Source organism: Dermacentor variabilis, chromosome 8 (genome assembly GCF_050947875.1).
Source record: "Dermacentor variabilis isolate Ectoservices chromosome 8, ASM5094787v1, whole genome shotgun sequence".
NCBI classification, from domain to species: domain Eukaryota; kingdom Metazoa; phylum Arthropoda; class Arachnida; order Ixodida; family Ixodidae; genus Dermacentor; species Dermacentor variabilis.
In genome coordinates this window covers 115,139,968-115,158,915 of record NC_134575.1, presented here as the reverse complement: position 1 = coordinate 115,158,915, position 18,948 = coordinate 115,139,968, and positions in this window count along the sequence as shown.

Here is an 18,948-nt window from a genome sequence, read left to right as displayed (position 1 = left end):
TGGGGCAAGTTGTTTTTTCATCCACTTTAATTTCCATTAATTTATCATTTCTTTATTTCATTTATTAAGCACAAGTAATTTCCCCTATGTTGTCCTTGGTGTCAGTGTTTGTTGGCTTCTTACGATAAGAGTAATAAAAATCGGGCCCCTCGGTTAACCCCCTTTCTTCTCGTTACATATATATATATATATATATATATATATATATATATATATATATATATATATATATATATATATATATATATATATATATATATATATATATATATATAATGTGTGTGTGTGTGGATGTTTTACGAATATTTGAAGTACAATTCAATTTCAGTTCAATTTATTTCTGTTTCCATCGAAGTGATAGTGTGAGAGAAAGCTGCCAGATGGGCGAAATTTTTATGTAATAGGAATAGACGCAGCTGTTTCAGTTAGTTTTACGGGCGCCTGAAAGCTTAACGTACACTTCATGAATATAGTGAAAATATAGTTCCCAGTGGTTGTTTAATAATTGCTGCTTCAGGCTGAATGGCTTTAACCGTCGTTTTATACAGTGTTACAGCTGTATGAGTGCTATTACGCTAATAGTGCCTTGGGAACTAAAAAGAAAAAAAAATATTCGATACTTACTCCACAAGCAGTTTTTACGAATTGTGTAATTGCTGCCACAAATTAAAAAGAAATATGAGCCGGAATTTGCGACTCTACGGATTCTGCACTTGGAAATTTCCTTAAAAGGTCTGTGACTAAAACTTCATTTACGGGCAGCGGCGAATCACTAGAGTGTATGGGATCTCTTGTGTCGAGCAAAAGCTCCTTTCGTTTGATCTTCGCTGCATGGAATATAGCAGCATCAAACAAGGCTACCGTCTTTACGTCGCAAATATCTCAAATTCGTAGATCCCGGGCTGACGGAAAAAAACGTATAGCAAGCCTCACAGTCATTTGCGTATTCTCATGTTGCTTTCGAGATCGACAGCCTCACGCAAAGGACACACTCCATGAAATCCCGGCTTTGTGCTCCAATAAAGAAAGCATGCAGCAAATCGCATTCCTCGAGTAGCACCTAAGAAACTGAGAGAAGTACGAAGAATAAATCTCTCAGCTGAACTCCGCTAAACGACAGCTTTCTGAGTGGTGAATTCAGACCCTGTTGACTAGCTTATTTTCTGCTTTTTTATTTGCCCCTCTTACATTTTTATTGTGCGTTGCATCATATGTGTGCTTCGACTGCCCTACATTCTAGCGATAGCAATTATGCGGATTCTCGAAGCACGTTCGCGCCGTCGTGCTGGGCCGATCGATGGCGGACACGTGGTCCGCATGAGGAGACTTGAAGCGTCTTAGGAGATGCGAAAGAGGCGCAGGACGTACCGCTGCAATAACGAGGTCAGCGTTCAGCCTCCCCCGTTGCTAGCATGAACTCTCTTGTGTGCACAAATACTGGCGTTCCTGCTTTGCAGCTCTGTGCGTGACACACCGCGATGCATGCAATTGGTCTGAGCGGACCGTAAATTTGAAGCTACGAATGCCGACATTTTTAACGCAGAATGCTTCCCGTACCCTTGGCGTGCGTAGCCTGCAACGTTGCTGGGGGTTCTCCTCGTTCCGCCAGCGTTGTGACACACCTGGGGACGTATTCTAAGACGATCACTTTCGGGAATAGTAGGGCCTCGGCGATAGTATCGCCGTCAGGCGCGCGCTGATTGGCTGGTTGAGCACTACGTCACGCGAAGGCGATATTGTCGCCGCAGCGATCATCGCTGAATTCGTCCCCTGGTTGTCTTCGTAAAAGACCTTGAGCTCACCAGCAAACATTGCTAACGCTGTCAACGCTTTGTGCTTGGAGTGGCACTGCCGATTTGTTTCTGCTAGATTACATATTTAACTCAAAGCCTGCTCAGTTCGTGACTATTTATTGTTCAACTAGAGCATGCATAAAGAATGAAGGGCCTGTTTATGAAAAGATCTTTTTTCTGACGCTTCTCTTTTCACAGAGAAGGGAAGAAAGCTAGTAGCCGAAGTGAGAGGCGATTCGAATCGAAAATCGCGCTCTATAGGTGCGCCACTGATAAGTCTGCAATACTGTCCTGAAGACCTTGTTTTTATAAAGCACACGTGAGCTGTACACTTTCATTGTTATAACTGCTCGTGTTCTTAAACTCCCTTTGAATGATTCAGGACGGTTTAGAATGGACCTATTCTGCTTAGCTAGCCTACACGTGCAGGATCCTATTCCCTAAAATCAACTGAGTCGCGAGACATCCCTTCTTTCTGCACTCTTCCTCTATCTCTCCTTCTCCGAGTACACTCTAGTTTACTCTCTTTATAGCAACTATTGCTACGAGAGAAGAGTACTTAAAATAAATTAACAAGGTATATACAACGCGCCCAGTGGCCTACAAGGCTTACAACATGGAGTCTGGCAGGCGCGACAACAGCGAGCATCGTCGCCTTCTGTACTTTCCTCAGCTTCGTTTCCGTCTGGGCTTAGTAACATGGCCCCCGACGGTTAAGGCGCCGTCTCGATCCTCGGTAGATCGCTCGAGCGGCATCGCTGGAGGCGGGTGGCGTGGACGCCATCGGTGAAAGGTCGCGACATGGAGGAATCGAGATGCGTGGTTTCATATGTGACGTCACTTACTTGGCGCAAGAAACGGTACGGGGCGGTGTAAGGCGCAATCAACTTTTCGCAAAGGCCAACTCGCCGTGACGCTGTTCGAAGAAGGACCATATTACAAGAGTTGGAGTGGGCATCGCGGTAACGAGCATTATAAAGGCATTGTTTCTTTTCCTGAGAAGCGGCAAGGCGCAGGCCCACATTCTCGCGTGCCTGGAGGAGACCTAATGGCCCGAGCGAGCGGACTCGTCTCGCATGAGCTCTTGGTTAGGACGACCATACCCCCTGTGGGCTGGCTTTGCCATCCTTGCGATCACCACCAACCGAAGGAGGTCATAAACCTGCACAATTAGAGCCAAATTTGGCTGAAATTGAGAGTAGCCTTCTTATAGCGAATCGGCGAAGGTCCCCTCGCCAACACACGGAACTAAGCCTAAGTAGCGCCTGTAAAGTACGATCACAAACGCAGAGCTGCTGGCCCATCAAGCTGGAGGCTGCTGAGAGTCGTACCACTTACCCTGTATGATGACCGCTAAAAACACGTAGGTAAATTAGGACGCTGACTCTCATTCTCAAGGATATCCAGAGAATCCGACCAATGGCTCTTGGATCACTGCCCGATGCCGCCGACGCCGGCACAAGACAAACTCCACAAGTGAGCCCACTTGCGAAGATCCATCCCAAGCCCCTGGGAAGCATAGTCCTAAACCACGCGGGTCAGTGAACTCACGGCCGACGCCTTTTCCCGTTGAAGACTTGAAGATAGTCATCCTTCCAAACAAGGGCCTCCGCATCAGCGAGCGACCAAAACATTCCGTGGCTAGTGTGATTGGTGTCGGGGCTTGGCTACCTAACAACGAGGACGACAAACGTTTGCTAAGAATCCGCTCTGAACTAAACATAAACATCGTGAATACTCCCAGCGAGACGCCAGCCATGAAGCTGAGCACCATCACCTCGGTGTCGTTTCGGCGTACCTAAGTATTCGGTCCGGCCTACGTTGCAGCGCCGGATAGCTCGTGCAAAGCGGTAATCGCTGGACGCGACAAGGACACTATATCGACCAAGCTTCTCGACCACCTGAATGCACCCGGCTACTAAATACTCCACGCCCGTATGATGGGAAAGACAAATACGGGGCTGATAACCTTCACTGGACTGGGAGTTTCCTATTATGTCATAGACTATGGGGCTAGACACTGATGTTACATTCATGTGGCTCACCATCTAGCGTTCAACGCCCACCTACAAGTTGGTCATCGAGCCGACGTACGCACTACGCCCGAAACCCAGCGCTGCGCAATCTATGCCACTGAGAAACCAACACCAGACCACACAGGCCAACTCAAATGTTTCACGTGCAAGAGCGATCATTCCACGATCAACGTCGCCTACCCTGCGAGAACCAAGAGACCAGCCAACAATGTGCGGGTCCGAAGAGTCCTGAAAACAGCAGCAGCAACAAGTGATCCAGAAACAACATCCACTCATTGCCTTGCAGAGCCAGATAGAGACTCACGTCCCGTGGCCGATCCCTAAACCGGTGTAAGTCTGTCCCACCACCACCACGATTGAAACCCAAGGTACGCGACCATTCCTAGAGCTGGGAAAGAGGACCGATTCCACCACCACCACCTTCACTAAAACCCAAGAGATGGGACCGATCCAAGAACAGGGAAAGAGTGCTAACATCGCCGCCTGCCAAGCCGTCCCTGACACCACAGACTATGCGAGCTCCAGTGGGCGCGGGGGAGGTGATCTACGCTAATGGCCCCTCGCCCCCCTGCATATCCTTAACCATTCCCAATACAGACCTGCTCACCCACTACAGAAAGCATCACCTTCATCTCAAACACAAACGAAGCCACCGGCGCTGACACCGCAATATCTAACCACGATATCTAACGATCTCCGTCGAGAATCCCGACAGGCCCTACAGGACATGAGGGAACAAATTAAAAGGGCAACTTCCGAAATGATTTGCGAGGCCTTTGCAGCAATTCAAAATTCCGTACTCCGCCCGACGCTGCAGGAAATAGCGAGTTAACTCAAGCAACGCATCGTAGACACTTATAAGCAACCTAATACCGAACCACGAAAGACTACCTCCGGCAAAGTCCCTTCCAAACGCACACATCTCTAGATCCAGCCGTCTCACCTAAACTTAGACGGAGAAGTGGGACATAAGTGACAGCCCTTTCGTGCTGCGGCAACGGAACCTCAGGGGCTACCGCAAGCAGCGGGGGTCCCTGCAAGAGTACACTGCCACAGCACGACAGAGTCCGGACGTTATCCTCCTCCGTGAAACGAATTGCATCCCTACGCTATCCGCCTACGAAACACTCAAAAGCGGGGATCCACAAGTATCTCAGGGTATCACAGCCAGTATCCGCACCATCGTTGCCGAAATACTACGTTAAATAATAGGAATTCTTCCTAGACACGCGAGACACAAAAGCATTTTCATACTAAATATGTCTAGCTCACCTACTGCACGTGCCCACAACTTTCATTACCTTTTTACCGAATTTGGCAAGTTAGGTCCCCAGCTTCTCATTTGCGCCGACTCTAAGGTGGAGGTATCGCTTTCGCCATCTTGCGTGTAGGTAATATTCTCCCACCAGGCGACGCCACTCTGTGATGTTTTGGAAAAGGCGAGAAAATCTGCTCTTAGCCGCTGCAGCATGTTCCCGTCTAACCAGGTTACGACGCGGCGACAGGTGATGTGCTGCAGTTGAGAAAAATGTGACCCACCTCCCTTCCTTTTAGGACGAGTTGTATCGAGCCCCATTGTCGTTTTGTTGCTGCGTGTGGCGGCCTTCTCACGGCTGATGCTTCCAACAGTAGCTTGGTTGAAGCTTTCTATATGTAAAATGGTCGGTGCCACTGATTAACACTGGCTATGCGTAGTAAGCGGTTAGTCACATCACTTTTTGACGGGTCTGTCATGTTTAAAAGGTTAACAAAAACCCGGGGCACTTCGCCGACCAAATAAAGATTTAAAAGAAAAGAAGACGTTTCGGCTCCCACGCGGGAGCCTTGTTCACAGGTAAAACAAACAAAAGTGCTCGAGCAGCTCGCTTAAATAGTCTAGAACACGTGACGCAGGCAGCGCGCATACACTGACGGCAGATTGCCATCGCTCCTGTTCAGAGTGTGTGGCGTAGTCTGGATCATGAGGGACTCAAGATAAAGGCGTCGAGATAGCCCTTTTTCCCTGGCAAGGACACGTGCCTTCCCCCAGTCGATTGCGTGGCCGCTTGAAGTGGCATGCTCAGCCAAGGCACCGGATTTCACATTTTCTTTTTTGACGTCATAATTGTGCTGTTTAAGACGCCTTTCAAAGTCACCAGTTTCGCCAATGTACACGTAGTCGCAATCCGCGCATGGGACAACGTACACAACACCCGGGAATTTCTCTTTTGGTAATTTGTCCTTAACATTGACGAGTGATTGCCGTAGTTTCTGGTTTGGAATGTGTGCCACTTGAACATTGTATGAACGCAGAATACGGCTTAGAGCTTCACTCGTGCATGGGATATAGGGTATTCCGGCGCGCTTTTGACTAGAGGCAGCATGGGGTAACTGCGGACGTGCCATTTGTCGTTCGACAGCATTCAAGAAAGAGCACGGGTAACCACAGGCTGATAGTTCCCGCCGTACCACGCTTACGTCGGCTGCGTAGTCTTCTGGTCTCGTGCAGATTTTCTCCGCGCGTCGTAGAAGCGTCGAAACCATTGCCCTTTTGTGAGAAGCAGGTTGCAAGGAGCCGAAATGCAAGTAGCGTCCTGTGTGAGTTGGCTTTCTGTAAACTGCGAACGACAAAGTAGGCCCCTTTCTTTCAATCAGCATATCAAGTAACGGAAGCTTGCCGTCGACTTCCTCTTCTACCGTGAACTGGATCGCTGCTTCCATGCTGTTCAGGTGTGAAGTAAACGACTGAACTGCTTCTTTATGAATGATGCAAAAACAGTCGTCCACGTAGCGAAAGAATGCCTTCGAAGCAGGGCTGAACGAAGCGAGTGCTCGACTTTCAAGTGCTTCCATTGTCAAGTTAGCGGCGGTTACCGATATAGAAGCTCCCATAGCCGTTCCGTGGACCTGTTTGTAGAAACACTCTTGGAACGTAAAGTACGTATTTGCTAAACAGAACTGTAACAGCCGAGCCAGGTCCGGTGCATCAATGGGCGATCTCTCGGGTAGAGTGGCATCCGACTCCAGAGCGGTACTGCATACATCTACGGCCAGTTCCGTTGGCACACTAGTAAAAAGCGATTTCACGTCAAAAGAGACCAGGATGTCGCTTTTGTCCAGTACGACGTCACGGACGTCACGACGTCACAACGCCGGTATGGAACTGCCTTAACGTCCCGCATGCCTTGTGCGGGGCGCACAAGAGTGTACCTTGTGGCACCATGCCCGGACTTCACTTTTCTCCGAGTTTCCAAAATTACAAAGAAGGCGCAGGAATGCGCGACTCAGCTGACCCGAAATAAATGGCGAGGGCTGCGCGCCAAACTCTCGGGTACCCCAGGATAGACGCCACGAAAATCAAAACAAAGAACAACAAACAATTACAACAGTTCCTACGCAAATATGAAGGCGACAAGGATGGACTTCTACATGACCTGGAAGCCAGGTACATCAAGAAATGTCCCCGCCACAAATACTGTGATTACGCCTACCGCACCGAACTCTCAACCACCCTCGAGGCTCAAATAACCATCCAAGAAGTCAGGGCCACACTGATGGATATTAAGAATATTTCGGCCCCCGAACACGAATGAATGCAGTACTCGATCCTTCAAAACTAAAGCGACAAGGATATCCAAACTCTCACAAACATATAATGCAGACTGGAAAGCAGGCACCCGCCATGAAGAGTGGCGTCCCGCCACTATAACGCGAAACCAAAACCAGGCAAACCCCTGCTCATTGATAACCTGGGACCAATTTCTCTTGCCTCATGCATCGGCAAACTATTTGAGCACGTCGTCCTTCGCTGGCTACAACCCTTTCTCGATACCATAGGGCGTTTTTCCAAACACGCCATTCGGTTTCTGCGCCCATCATTCTAGACAAGACATCCTCTTACAAATCAAAGAGGAAATAATCGACCCACCAAGCAAAGCACAAACAAAGCACTCGCCATGAAATGGGCTCTTGACAATGTCTCGCACGATCTCATTCTTTACAATGTGGTCTCCTGTCACTGCTGACAGCGGGTATATAATCATGTGCGGGTGTTTCTCTGAGACAGGACAGCAACCATCGGGATAGACGCTTTCTGATTATCCGAGATGGAACTTACTGTAATAGGCACCCCAGGGGTCGTTGCTGTACTGGTACTCTTCAATGTTGCAGTGTCCCAGCTCCCTGCCAAACAAGAAGCGATTTCTGACTTCTAGAATGCACAGTGTGCGGACCATATCACCCTCTGGGCCACCAAAGGCTCAGAGCAGGAGATTCAGGACCAACTCCAAAGAACTGTAGACATGGTCCAAGCATACGTGCGTGGTGGCGGCCTTGATTGCTCACCGCAAAAATCTGGGCTCCCGTTAATCTGATGCAGATCCCTAACGCCACCAACTGACGTAGACACCAAGCTTAACGGCACCTGAATACGCACAATGCAAACAAGTGTGAATGCTTGGGCATATGTGCAAACGGACGGCGGGGCGAATCGCACAGTTTCGTCCAAGAACAACAAGCAGATCAAATAATGGCCAGGATACGACGCGTTTGTAATCGCCAATCCGGCCTCAAGGAACGCAATCTTCTTTGAATCATTGAGGCATGCATCGTAAGCCAGATTACATGCTACCTTCCATGTCAATGTCTCGTCCAACCACAAGAGAATAAAATCAACATAAGCATACGGAAGGCAACAAAACTAGCTCTGGGAATCCCTATTTACGCCTCGACTGAGCGCCTCCTGGCACTCGGAGTGCGTAACACTTTGAGTGAACTACTCGAGGCACAACATCTTAGTCAACTGCAACGGCCCGGACTCGCGTCCCCGGGCCGATACCTCCTAGGACACCTAGGGCACTCCCAGCATTACTATCCCCACAGAACCGCACGCGAATTACCCGCCCCTATATTACCCTTACTCCAGGTAGTACCAATCCCGCAAAACATGCACCCCGAATTCCACTAAGGACGACGAAAGGCAGACATCAAATACCTTCGTAAGCTCATTGAGACCCAACTTCAGGGTACGGTCTACTACACGGACACTGCCTCAGACCAGAGAGGGCAGGTGGCTGCCCTCTCTGCCAGATGCTGCTGCCAGATGACAAGCACTACATCACATATTCAGTCACGCTCCTTCACACCAGACCCAGTGAGGGTGAAGAGGTGGCCACAGCAACCCCCCCCCCCCATCTCGCACATCAAAAACAAAAATAGTCTTAACGCACACATCATAATCACAGATTCGCAGGACGCATGCAGAGCGTAACTATGGGGCACTAACCTCCACCACGCCACACACCAAATTTTAACGCAAATCACCGTGACCACCGTACACCACAGGATGAGGCTGATCTGGACACCTGGCCACGCCTCACTACCGAGAAATCATCGTGCTCATGCGGTTGCCGGAGTACTTACCTACCTAGAGGACCCATGCTGTGAGACGGCCAGCTCAAGCCCTGGAATCTATGAAGCTTACTGTATCAAAATGCAATCTGGCAGCTGGGTAAGCAGGGGACCTATAACGTAAAACTATTCCAATAAGTTTTTATTCCAATCTCCTGACGTCATGTTTGCGTAACCGCCGACGCAAGCATCGGGCGGTCATTCGCACGGTTGTCTGAACAGACCAATCAAACGCTTTCCTTGTTCATAGGAGGTGACTTTTGATTGCTTGAAAGACGAATATTATTGCCTACACTGAGTGGCTTGTCCTATCTAATTAGCTGACAAGAGGCGAAGAGCACGCTCAAGTGGAGAGGGATTCGATGTGGCCGAGCCACTGCACTAAAAATCGATAACCGGATGAAGAGGGTGGTGCCGGCGTCTGCTATTGGTCTGCTTTTCTTTATTTATCTTGCGGTGTGCGGTCGAAAATTGCGGCGCCATGCAACGGAAGGTTAAGTATACCGCTAAAAAATCCTCAGCAAAAAAACAAAGCTTGCTGAGCGAGGTTGCAAACATGCCGAAAGCGCTCGAAAACGTTACACGCTCGCGTAGCAAGTTTCGTTATGCATAAATAAACCTATGCTCTCCGGCAGGTGCGAGTAGCCAGCGTCTGAGCGATCGGCAGCAGCCATCTTCTATTCCTTTCGGAACGGGGCAGCCTGCAGCTATCCGGAAGAAAATTCTGTTTTTTTCGGTATATTATTGCATTTTTAGCGCGTACACGTCCCTTTGACGCAGTGAGTTCTTGCGGTTTTGTGACGTCACGTGACAGAAAGGTGAAGTAGGGATGGTCCAAAAAAGTTTTTGACGAATCGTGGAGGGCTCATTGCAGAAATGGAATAGAAAAGTTTGGAATACTTTTATGTTATCGCGCCCCAGCTTCTCAGTGTCACTGAGCGAAAAAAGGCAAATTATTTACATGCAATTTCTTATGGTTGTGTGATGATTGTCAAGTGTGATTATGATACATGCATAAATGGGCGGCTTTCTTGGAGTAAAGGTGAGCGGAACTTCTGCGCTTGTTTTGAGTGTTTCCTTCTTCGTCCGTTGTCGTTTGCTCGGTTGCATAATGCATTCCAATATCGCTTACAGGAAGCGACGTAATGACAGATGGAGCGGCAAATACTAGGCGAAAAGAAGCGATGCCGAACGCGGTCATACGTCATAGAGACTCCGAGGTGTCCCGCGGAAGGAACAGCGTGTAGCTGCGCGAAGACAGTTTTACGCATATGTGTGGGAATAACAAAGAGCAGCCCAGAATTGTCAGGGTGTATGTTGTAGCGGTAAAAGACGCTATTTGGCAGCACAAACGAGCGCAGAGAAGGGGAAGATGTCCCAGAAGTCATCCGGAGAATGAGGTCTCGCAAGTAGGCTTCAGAGCGTTGCTTTGCTCCGATGGTCTGAAACGCAGGAAGTGACAACACACAGGTATAGTCGCAGGCGTCGGGAAACTCGGTGTGTCTACTGGATGGCGCAACAAGCAATCAGCATTTTCATGTAATCGGATGCTCTGATGCACAACTGTTTATGAGTAGTCTTGGAGTCGTAGAGCCCATCGACCGAGACGTCGAGTAGAATCCTGTAGGGATGAACGACATCATATTGCAGGTCGGTGATAACTGTAACCTGCCGGTAGCCCAAGTAGGAGCGAAATTTACCCACTGCGCAAGCGATGGCAAGGCACTCACCTTCAGTAACGGCGTATTTGCGTTCCACTTCAGACAGACGACGGCTAGCTTAGGCAATAACAGGGTCGCAACCTTGCTGGCGCTGAGCCAAAAGCGCGCCGATTGCATAACCGCTGCCATTGCTTCGAACTACCGCTGTGGCGGTCGCATCAAAACGGGTGAGAACTGGTGGTAAAGTGAGCCTCAAGGCAGTGGCGTAGCTAGGTCGGCTGGCACCCGGGGCCCATAGGTCTTCTGTCACCCCCCCCCCCTCCGGGTGTTGTCGAGGAATGTGAGGATATCGACAATTTCCGGGTTTCAGCACCAGTACAGCCGCCTTGGATACCGCGCACGTCCCCGGGGTCCCCGTCTCCTTCGCTTTCTTGCCCAGAGATGGCGAATGCAGCTGGTATACACGCTGTTTTTTCTGCGCCAAATAACACAGGGTGCTGCACTGATAACGTGTGATAAGCGTATGTGCACATCTTTTGTCAGACTGTAAGGCTTGGCAGCCAACACAAATGCGGCATCGTGGCAAATACGGCCCACGTCACAAGTAACAAAAAATATCTTTCTAAAATTTTAATTACCAATTTTAGCGGCAACATTGCATTTGAAAAATTGAAGGCCGACATTCATATCTTGCCCAACAACTTCACAAAAATCGTCGTAGGCACTATGGCGCGGAGTATTTTGGCTGTGGGCAGCCCTGAACAAAAACGAAAATTAAATTGTGTGTCAGTGACGGCGATCTCCCCACCATATTAGAAAAACGGAAAACGCCATCTGCCTCCTTGCTGCGCGTGCGCCAATGCTATGACAATTAGGAGTTCTCTGCATTCTGATCCATTAAGCCTTGTTTTTATTTGCTGCTATACGGACAAACGTGATTATCCGAGCTGCGGTACCACCAAAAGATTCGGAACAGAACAGAGCACGCTTCGCGTCGATTCTTGGCGTCCCCATAAAAAAATAAGGCCGCGATGAAGCCCATGCCAGTGAAAGCGCGCACTAGTTTCGGTCTGCACTCGTAATAGAGAGGGTTGAGGGATCAACGTCACTGGTCCACTATTTCATATTTCTTTCCCTGCTGCCATACTGGGCGCCGCCCGCAATGCCAAAGTACTGTAGGTTGTAGCACCCAAAACGATTTTGTTTGAGAAGTTTTTGTTGGGTTAATATTATGAGTTCGAGTCGTCAATTCTCGAATAGAAGTGCTTCCTTTATAAGTACTAATTAAGGGATTATTAAGGATATGGTTATTACTTATCTGCCATATTTTTCACGCTACCGAGTTCCTAGTAATCACAAAGACACATAACTTCATAGAACATCGGGAAATATCCTTACAAAATTCACCTTTCTTAGATAAAATTCCGTGCAGCTGACACAGACATTGTACTTGTGACATGCATGAAGTCACACAACGACAACAGTTTTCTGAAACTTTCGAGGGCAAGAAGGAAAGCGTGAAACATAACGGCAGGTTTCGCAGTGACTTCTCGGAGCGAGCGGGAGAGGGGAAGTAAAAGCGAGCCGAACATCGCGGCGGGCCCGTGGCTACAGCCTGTCGAGTCATACGCCGCCAAACTCTTCGGCCGCACCGAGACTGAAGACGATCCAGAAGACTTATGAATGAAGACGTATGCAACGTCGCTCTCAATTAATGCTTCGCCGTAAACGCAAGCGCCGGGCGCGCTGATTGAACGCCCTCTTGCTGATGTCCTTGTTCGTCTTCGCTGGGCGTTCTGACTCCTGTGACTCCTGCTCCCAGCATGAACGCACCGCACGAGCGCACCCCACATGAAACGTTCCGCTAAGGCGAGTAGATTAGCGACCATCTTGCGAATTGAATTTTTTAGCCCGCACACAGGTGCAATTATTTCGTGGGGTGTTGACAGAGCTGCAGCCGACAATTCTGCGGCGCAGCGCATCGGGTACATGAGCTCGGGCTACTGGATACCGGAGCATTCTTTGCCATTTGCGCCCAGTCAAACCAGCGGAAAGAGGGGTGTTTTCAGGCGTATATGACACCCCCCCCCCTCTGGCCCCTTGCACCCGGGGCCCACGGCCCCCCGGCCTCCCGGCCCCTCTTGTTTCTACGCCACTGCCTCAAGGTAAGTACAGCGAATGAAGTAGGTTTTTTAGTGCCCTGGACAAAAACGGCGTCTTTCTTTAGAAGTTCTTTGAAAGGAAGTACAACGTTGGCGAGATTGCCTACGAACGGGCGGAAGTATGAGCAGAGGCCGACAAAGCTTTGTACCTCGTTGGCACAAGTCGGGATGGGAAAATTGTTGTCGGCACGAACTTACTCGGGATCGAGACAGACGCCGAAAGAATCGAGGGTTGTGTCCGAGCAATGTTACCACCGGCCGAAGTGTCGTTTCTATTAATTAGGCAAAAGCCCAGCCTAGCGGAAAGCAAGAATTGTCGAAAGACTTGACGTGTGCGGAAAAAGTTGGTGAAAAGGTAATAAAATTAACGAGGTAGCACAGGCTGAGTCACATCTTAAAGCCTTGAAGGAGCGCGTTGTCGGCTGCAATCTGCCGGTACCGGGAGCTAAGGTCCACCGAAGAAAAACATTTTGCGCCATGTCAGCAATTGAGGGCAGCATGTCTCTCTGGCAGCGGAGTCACGCCTCTTTTCGGTACTTTGTTGAGATGGCGATAGTTGGCACGGAAGCACCAGGTGTAATCCTTCTTTCTCACGAACACGATGGGGAAAGCCCAAGGGCTGCAAGAAGGCCCATTCATATCTCGGGCAAGCAATTTGTAGACTTCCTTCACTATGAATTGGCGCTCAGTAGGGGAGACGCGGTAAGGCTATCGCTGAATCAGGCTGGGATCGTCCGTGTTTATCCGGTGTATCCAACCAGTGGCTTGTCATCTAGAACGAATATGTCCCGCCACTGGGCGAGGAGGAAATGAAGTGCGTCTGCAAGGTGGTGAAGAAGGTCCGGAGCATATATATATATATACCTGATGTGCACGGACAAGCGATCGGCGGCAATTTCACGAACTAGCCTTATCCTATAACACACTCTGCATCTGTTCTTAACGCGTCGCACATTCTCAGGAAGCATTATAACTTACTGACACAGAGCGACCGTCTTAAAAACATTTTCACGGAATCGCCAAGAGTGGTATATCGTCGCTCTAGGAATCTGCGTGACATAGTAACCTCATCCAATAAAGCGGTTGCTCCTGCTAGTTGTCATCCCTGCAATAAGCCTCGTTATAAAGTTTGTACACATATGACCACCACACCACATCAAAGACTGCTAGAAGCACCGCATCAAATTTTTCTGTTAAAATCAACGGTGACTTCACTTGCGACAGTACTAACATCATCTATCTGCTTAAATGTTCAGTGCGTCATATGCAATACACCGGTCAGACCGAAACATCTTTCGTATCAGATTTAACAGCCACAAAGCGCACGCTAACAGCTTGCCGCACCTTGAATTATCTAAGCATGTTCGACTGCCAGGTCATACGTTTGACATCAAAGTAACAGTAATACAATCAGGTTTCAAATCGCACCGTGATCGAGAAGTACGAGAATCCTTTTTCATTCATAAATTTAACACTCTGTCATCCGGTATCAACGAGAGCGTAGGAAAAATGTCGTGCTTTTCTGCCATATCTTGATGTGTGTATTCTTGTACAGAATTGACAAACCATGCCAAATCAATTTGTTCCTAGATTTGCCATGTCGCAATTGATATCATCCTGTAAGTTCATGTACCATCATCGTGATACCATAATGATATTTCATACATATCATTTATCGTGCTTAACTTATACTTACTGGTGTACTTTTTCTGTTACTATTTGCAAGTGTACACGTGCATGTACTTCTGATTATGCCCACGTGCGCATGCCCATAACAGTGGGTGCGCACTTGTATCTGTGTTTATTCTGACGATGGCCGTGCCATTGCTGAAACACTAAAACATTAAAAATGCAATTTTCAGAAGTGTGCGTCTTCGTTTATTCAACAACGTCTGCACCGAACCTACAGAACTATTCCTTGAATTATTGTACATATATATATATATATATATATATATATATATATATATATATATATATATATATATATATATATATATATTTCACAATACATTCGTGCATATCTAATTGCTTGTCTGTTGCAACATCATTTATCAGTCAGTGCACAGTGCACCAAACGATTTTGCTATATTGACTCGCTTTGTGTCTTTAGCACTGCTTTCACCTGTTCATAACTAAGAATCACAGAAAGAGAAGTTCTATTTAAATCTACATGCTAGAACGTGTGCTTTCTACCGTTGAATGGGGTAATTAAAATCAGAACCAAGTTACATATTCTGATAAACATTGTTTTTACAATCTAATTGTTTATTTGGGCAATAGCCAGTGAACACTAGTGCTAAAACGAGAAAACAAATTCAAGAACACACAGGTTTATACTGATTAGTGTTCTATTGATTTTAGTGCAAAATTGAATTAACCAAAGGGAAGGAGAAATACCGACAACCACTAACGACCAGATGGCATTATTTGTCACATGTGCACATCATATAGCTATGAAAACCCAAACGAAATTAAACAAAGGGAAGAGGGAAGAGGAGAATAAGAAAAAGGGTAGAATTGGAGGGAAGTGGTTGGGTGGGTCCGTATTCCAGGACACCAGTGACCCTGGCTACTGTCTCCGCCTGGTCCACGAGGCCCCTTTGGGCCCCCTGCCCGGGCAGAGCGAGGAGGATCTCCCATGGCTCCCTGTTGTAGGCGAGTTTGCTTCTTGTGGTCTTTTTGTACATTCCCATGTCACATGTGGTCGGCGCGGCTATGCTCTGCACCATGGACAAGCGCCGGCATGTAGTGTGGGATTCATGTAGTGTGCTCATCCCAAGTGGGGATAAGTAGTTCATTCCAGTTCCTTATGGTTCGAGGAAAAAAAATTACGAAAGGCATCACTTATGAATAAGAGGAAACGAATAAATTTTGTTTGTGTGCTGTCTTTCCTGTGAGTTATGATGAAAGCCTAATATGAATTCTCTATCTCTACATATTTGGAACAGTAGATGTGCTGTGAAATAATCCTAATTGACGTAATTTTCTAAAATCTTTTCTAATTTTCTAATTTTCTAAAATCTATGCTGCAGTGGCAAGATAAAAAATCTTGCCACTGCAGCATACCCTTACCATCAGTAATACAAAGCCTTTTAGTATGACTTCCTATTACAAATCAAGCTGCCATATTTTAAATCATTTCAAGCATGCCAGTTAAGTCAATAGTATGGGGATCCTAGCAAACACAAGATTATTCGATTACTGCACGTGCTTAAGCGAGATGCAGCTGTTATTTGAGGTTTTGGAGTAGCCGACAAAATCTATATGAGGGATGACATGACGGTTGCTACACCGATATGCAATAGCCAACCAAAGTTAAGTTTATTCCTAGATGGGCGGGCATCAAGGAGTGTGAGCAGACTATAGTGGGCCCTTCCGGAGGAACGTACAGTCAACTGCAACATAACCAAGTCACTAAAATCAGCAATTTGATTTCTTGTACTAAAATTCCACCTTTTAGTCAAATATGTTTATTTGCAAATGGATTGTTTTCACACAGATGGCCGCATTCGAAAAAAGCAAACTTGAATCAGAAATTATTCTTATTGAATTTGAGAGTCGGCGACCAAAGATATGGTTTCATATTGTGTCAACGATACCTTCACAAAGCAGTATGAAGGAAAACCGCCCAAAACGTTCGAGAACAAGATTAAGGAAGTTTCAATGGAGAGTGTCCTATCTTATAGATGTATTGGTTTCACATTACTAACAACCTTTCCTGGTGCATGCACGTCGAACACGTCACTAACAATGGGAACCGCGCATCGAGCTACATGCGCATAAACTTATTTCTGGCTTCACCCCACCTGAGGTTACTTTTGCCTCAAACACTAATACGGCCTAAGCTGGAGTATGCGTCATCCATATGGGACCACGCACAACTCACTTGAATCGAGGCAGTAAAATCTGTTCAGAATCGCTCAGCTCGCTTCATTATTTCGAATGATTCCCGCACAGCTAGTGTTTCTTTAATGAAATCAAAACTTCGTGTAAATAATCTTGCACTTCGTAGAAAAATTGCACGCCTTAGCCTTTTCCACGGCACATTCTTTCATATTCAGACAACAAAACAGGAATTTTTTTCTTAAATCCCATCATACATATCATCACGTGTTGATCATCCGCATAAAGTTGCCATCCCTAGCTGCAAAACACATGTGCTTTTTCATACTTTCTTACCTAAGACTAGCGCAGAGGGGAACCATCTTCCGCCTCTTATTGCCAGCATTGAAGACACGCCATCTTTCAAGGCAGCCGTCGCCAAGCATGTCAATGAACGGAAATCTGCATTATTATTGTTGCTTCTTGCTTGTACTTTTTTGTTTGCTTTCCAACCGTGCCCTATAACGCCCGCTGCGGCGCTGAGGTTATTCTAATAAATAGATAAAGATATGGTTTCACGTTGTGTCAACGATACCTTCACATAGGCAGTATGAAGCGAACAGAGCCCTGCTTTCGCATCTACTGTGCTCACTTATATTGTCACACGCAGTGGGACGATGCTATCACGAAAGGTGCCGGCAGCGGGGGCAAATGCTTTGTCTGTGTCTCGCTTCAATGAATCTCTGAAATTTAGCTTATGCAATCTCCAGTACTCAACACGTGCAAATACTGTTTCCATAATGTCACAGCATGTCAGCATATCAGTTGTTTGCACACGCAGCAGATTACCTCTAGAACAGGGTGTGCAGACTACATATGTGCTCAGCGGCGCTAACAGCCATGTGCAGCGACGACAGTGACAGAAAAGAAGACACGTACGGAAAGAGCCCATCTCGCTTTAAAAGCTCAGTTTGCCATTTGTCTTTTTTATTTTTAATAATTTTTAAAGTTCAATTTTTAAAACAATGGCTAACAGCTGGCACCACGTCTGAATTCTACAAGGAATGAAGATCTTGTTAGGTTATCTTGTCTGATTTCTTGAACGCAACGAATGTGGACAGAAAAATGGGTCACGTCTACATCTGTGGCAAGGTGCGAAGAAGAAACTCACTTAAGGCGGCTGCAGTGCTCCCTGCGATGCATAATCAGGCAGAAAAGTGTTACCTCAATATGAATGTGCCCCCAAGAAAAACGACGTAGGTAGGCTACATCACGTGCACATCGAAAAATCTTTAGTCTGCACTTGCTGGCACCCTGTGTCTGCCTCGGCCTCGAGGAGACATTGTGGCGCCCATCTGCTGGAATCTTTCCGCGGCTCAGAAAACATTGTGTGATACCAGCTGCAAAGTGTTAATCAGTTAAATCAGCAGTTTATTTATGACCGCAATTTAATCGCGGTTACTTCCAATTGTTTGCACGTTTTAAGCGTTGCATGTGGGCGTCTTGGTTACAAAACAACATAGATCTTGCGTCCTAATCTGGTGTGCAGGGCAACAAAGGTTTTTATTGGAGCAAGCTGATGCTTCTATATTGGTTATTCAGCTGGCATGACCTTTCACAAAATAATATAGACAATTTCCCTGCAATAACAGTATTGTTCTCACGGAATTCGTCGGGGGGAGGGTGGCTTGCGCCTTATGCCAGAATAATCGCTGAACGATGTTTTATTACCGCTATAATAAATGTGAAACGTTAACAGCTTATATTTTTGTTTCCTTAATCCACACTTCTGCTGAACTTCCGCCAGCGTCTCTGCGCAGGGTGGTTTGACAGATGTCCCACCAACTAAGCACGCTACAAGCTCTGTGTGCACTACTTGCATGAGTCTTTCGATGAACATAGAATTTCATTTTCAGTGTCTTTATCAAGTAAGCATCTGGCGATGGCTTGAATTTCGGGTACGCATGAGTCTTGGTCGAATATGTCCGGCACTGTGACACTGAGAAGTAACCATGCTGTAGGAGCTGGCAACTAAATGGCTGCCTTGGGAATGAAACATTTTTTACAACCTTGCAATCAAGAC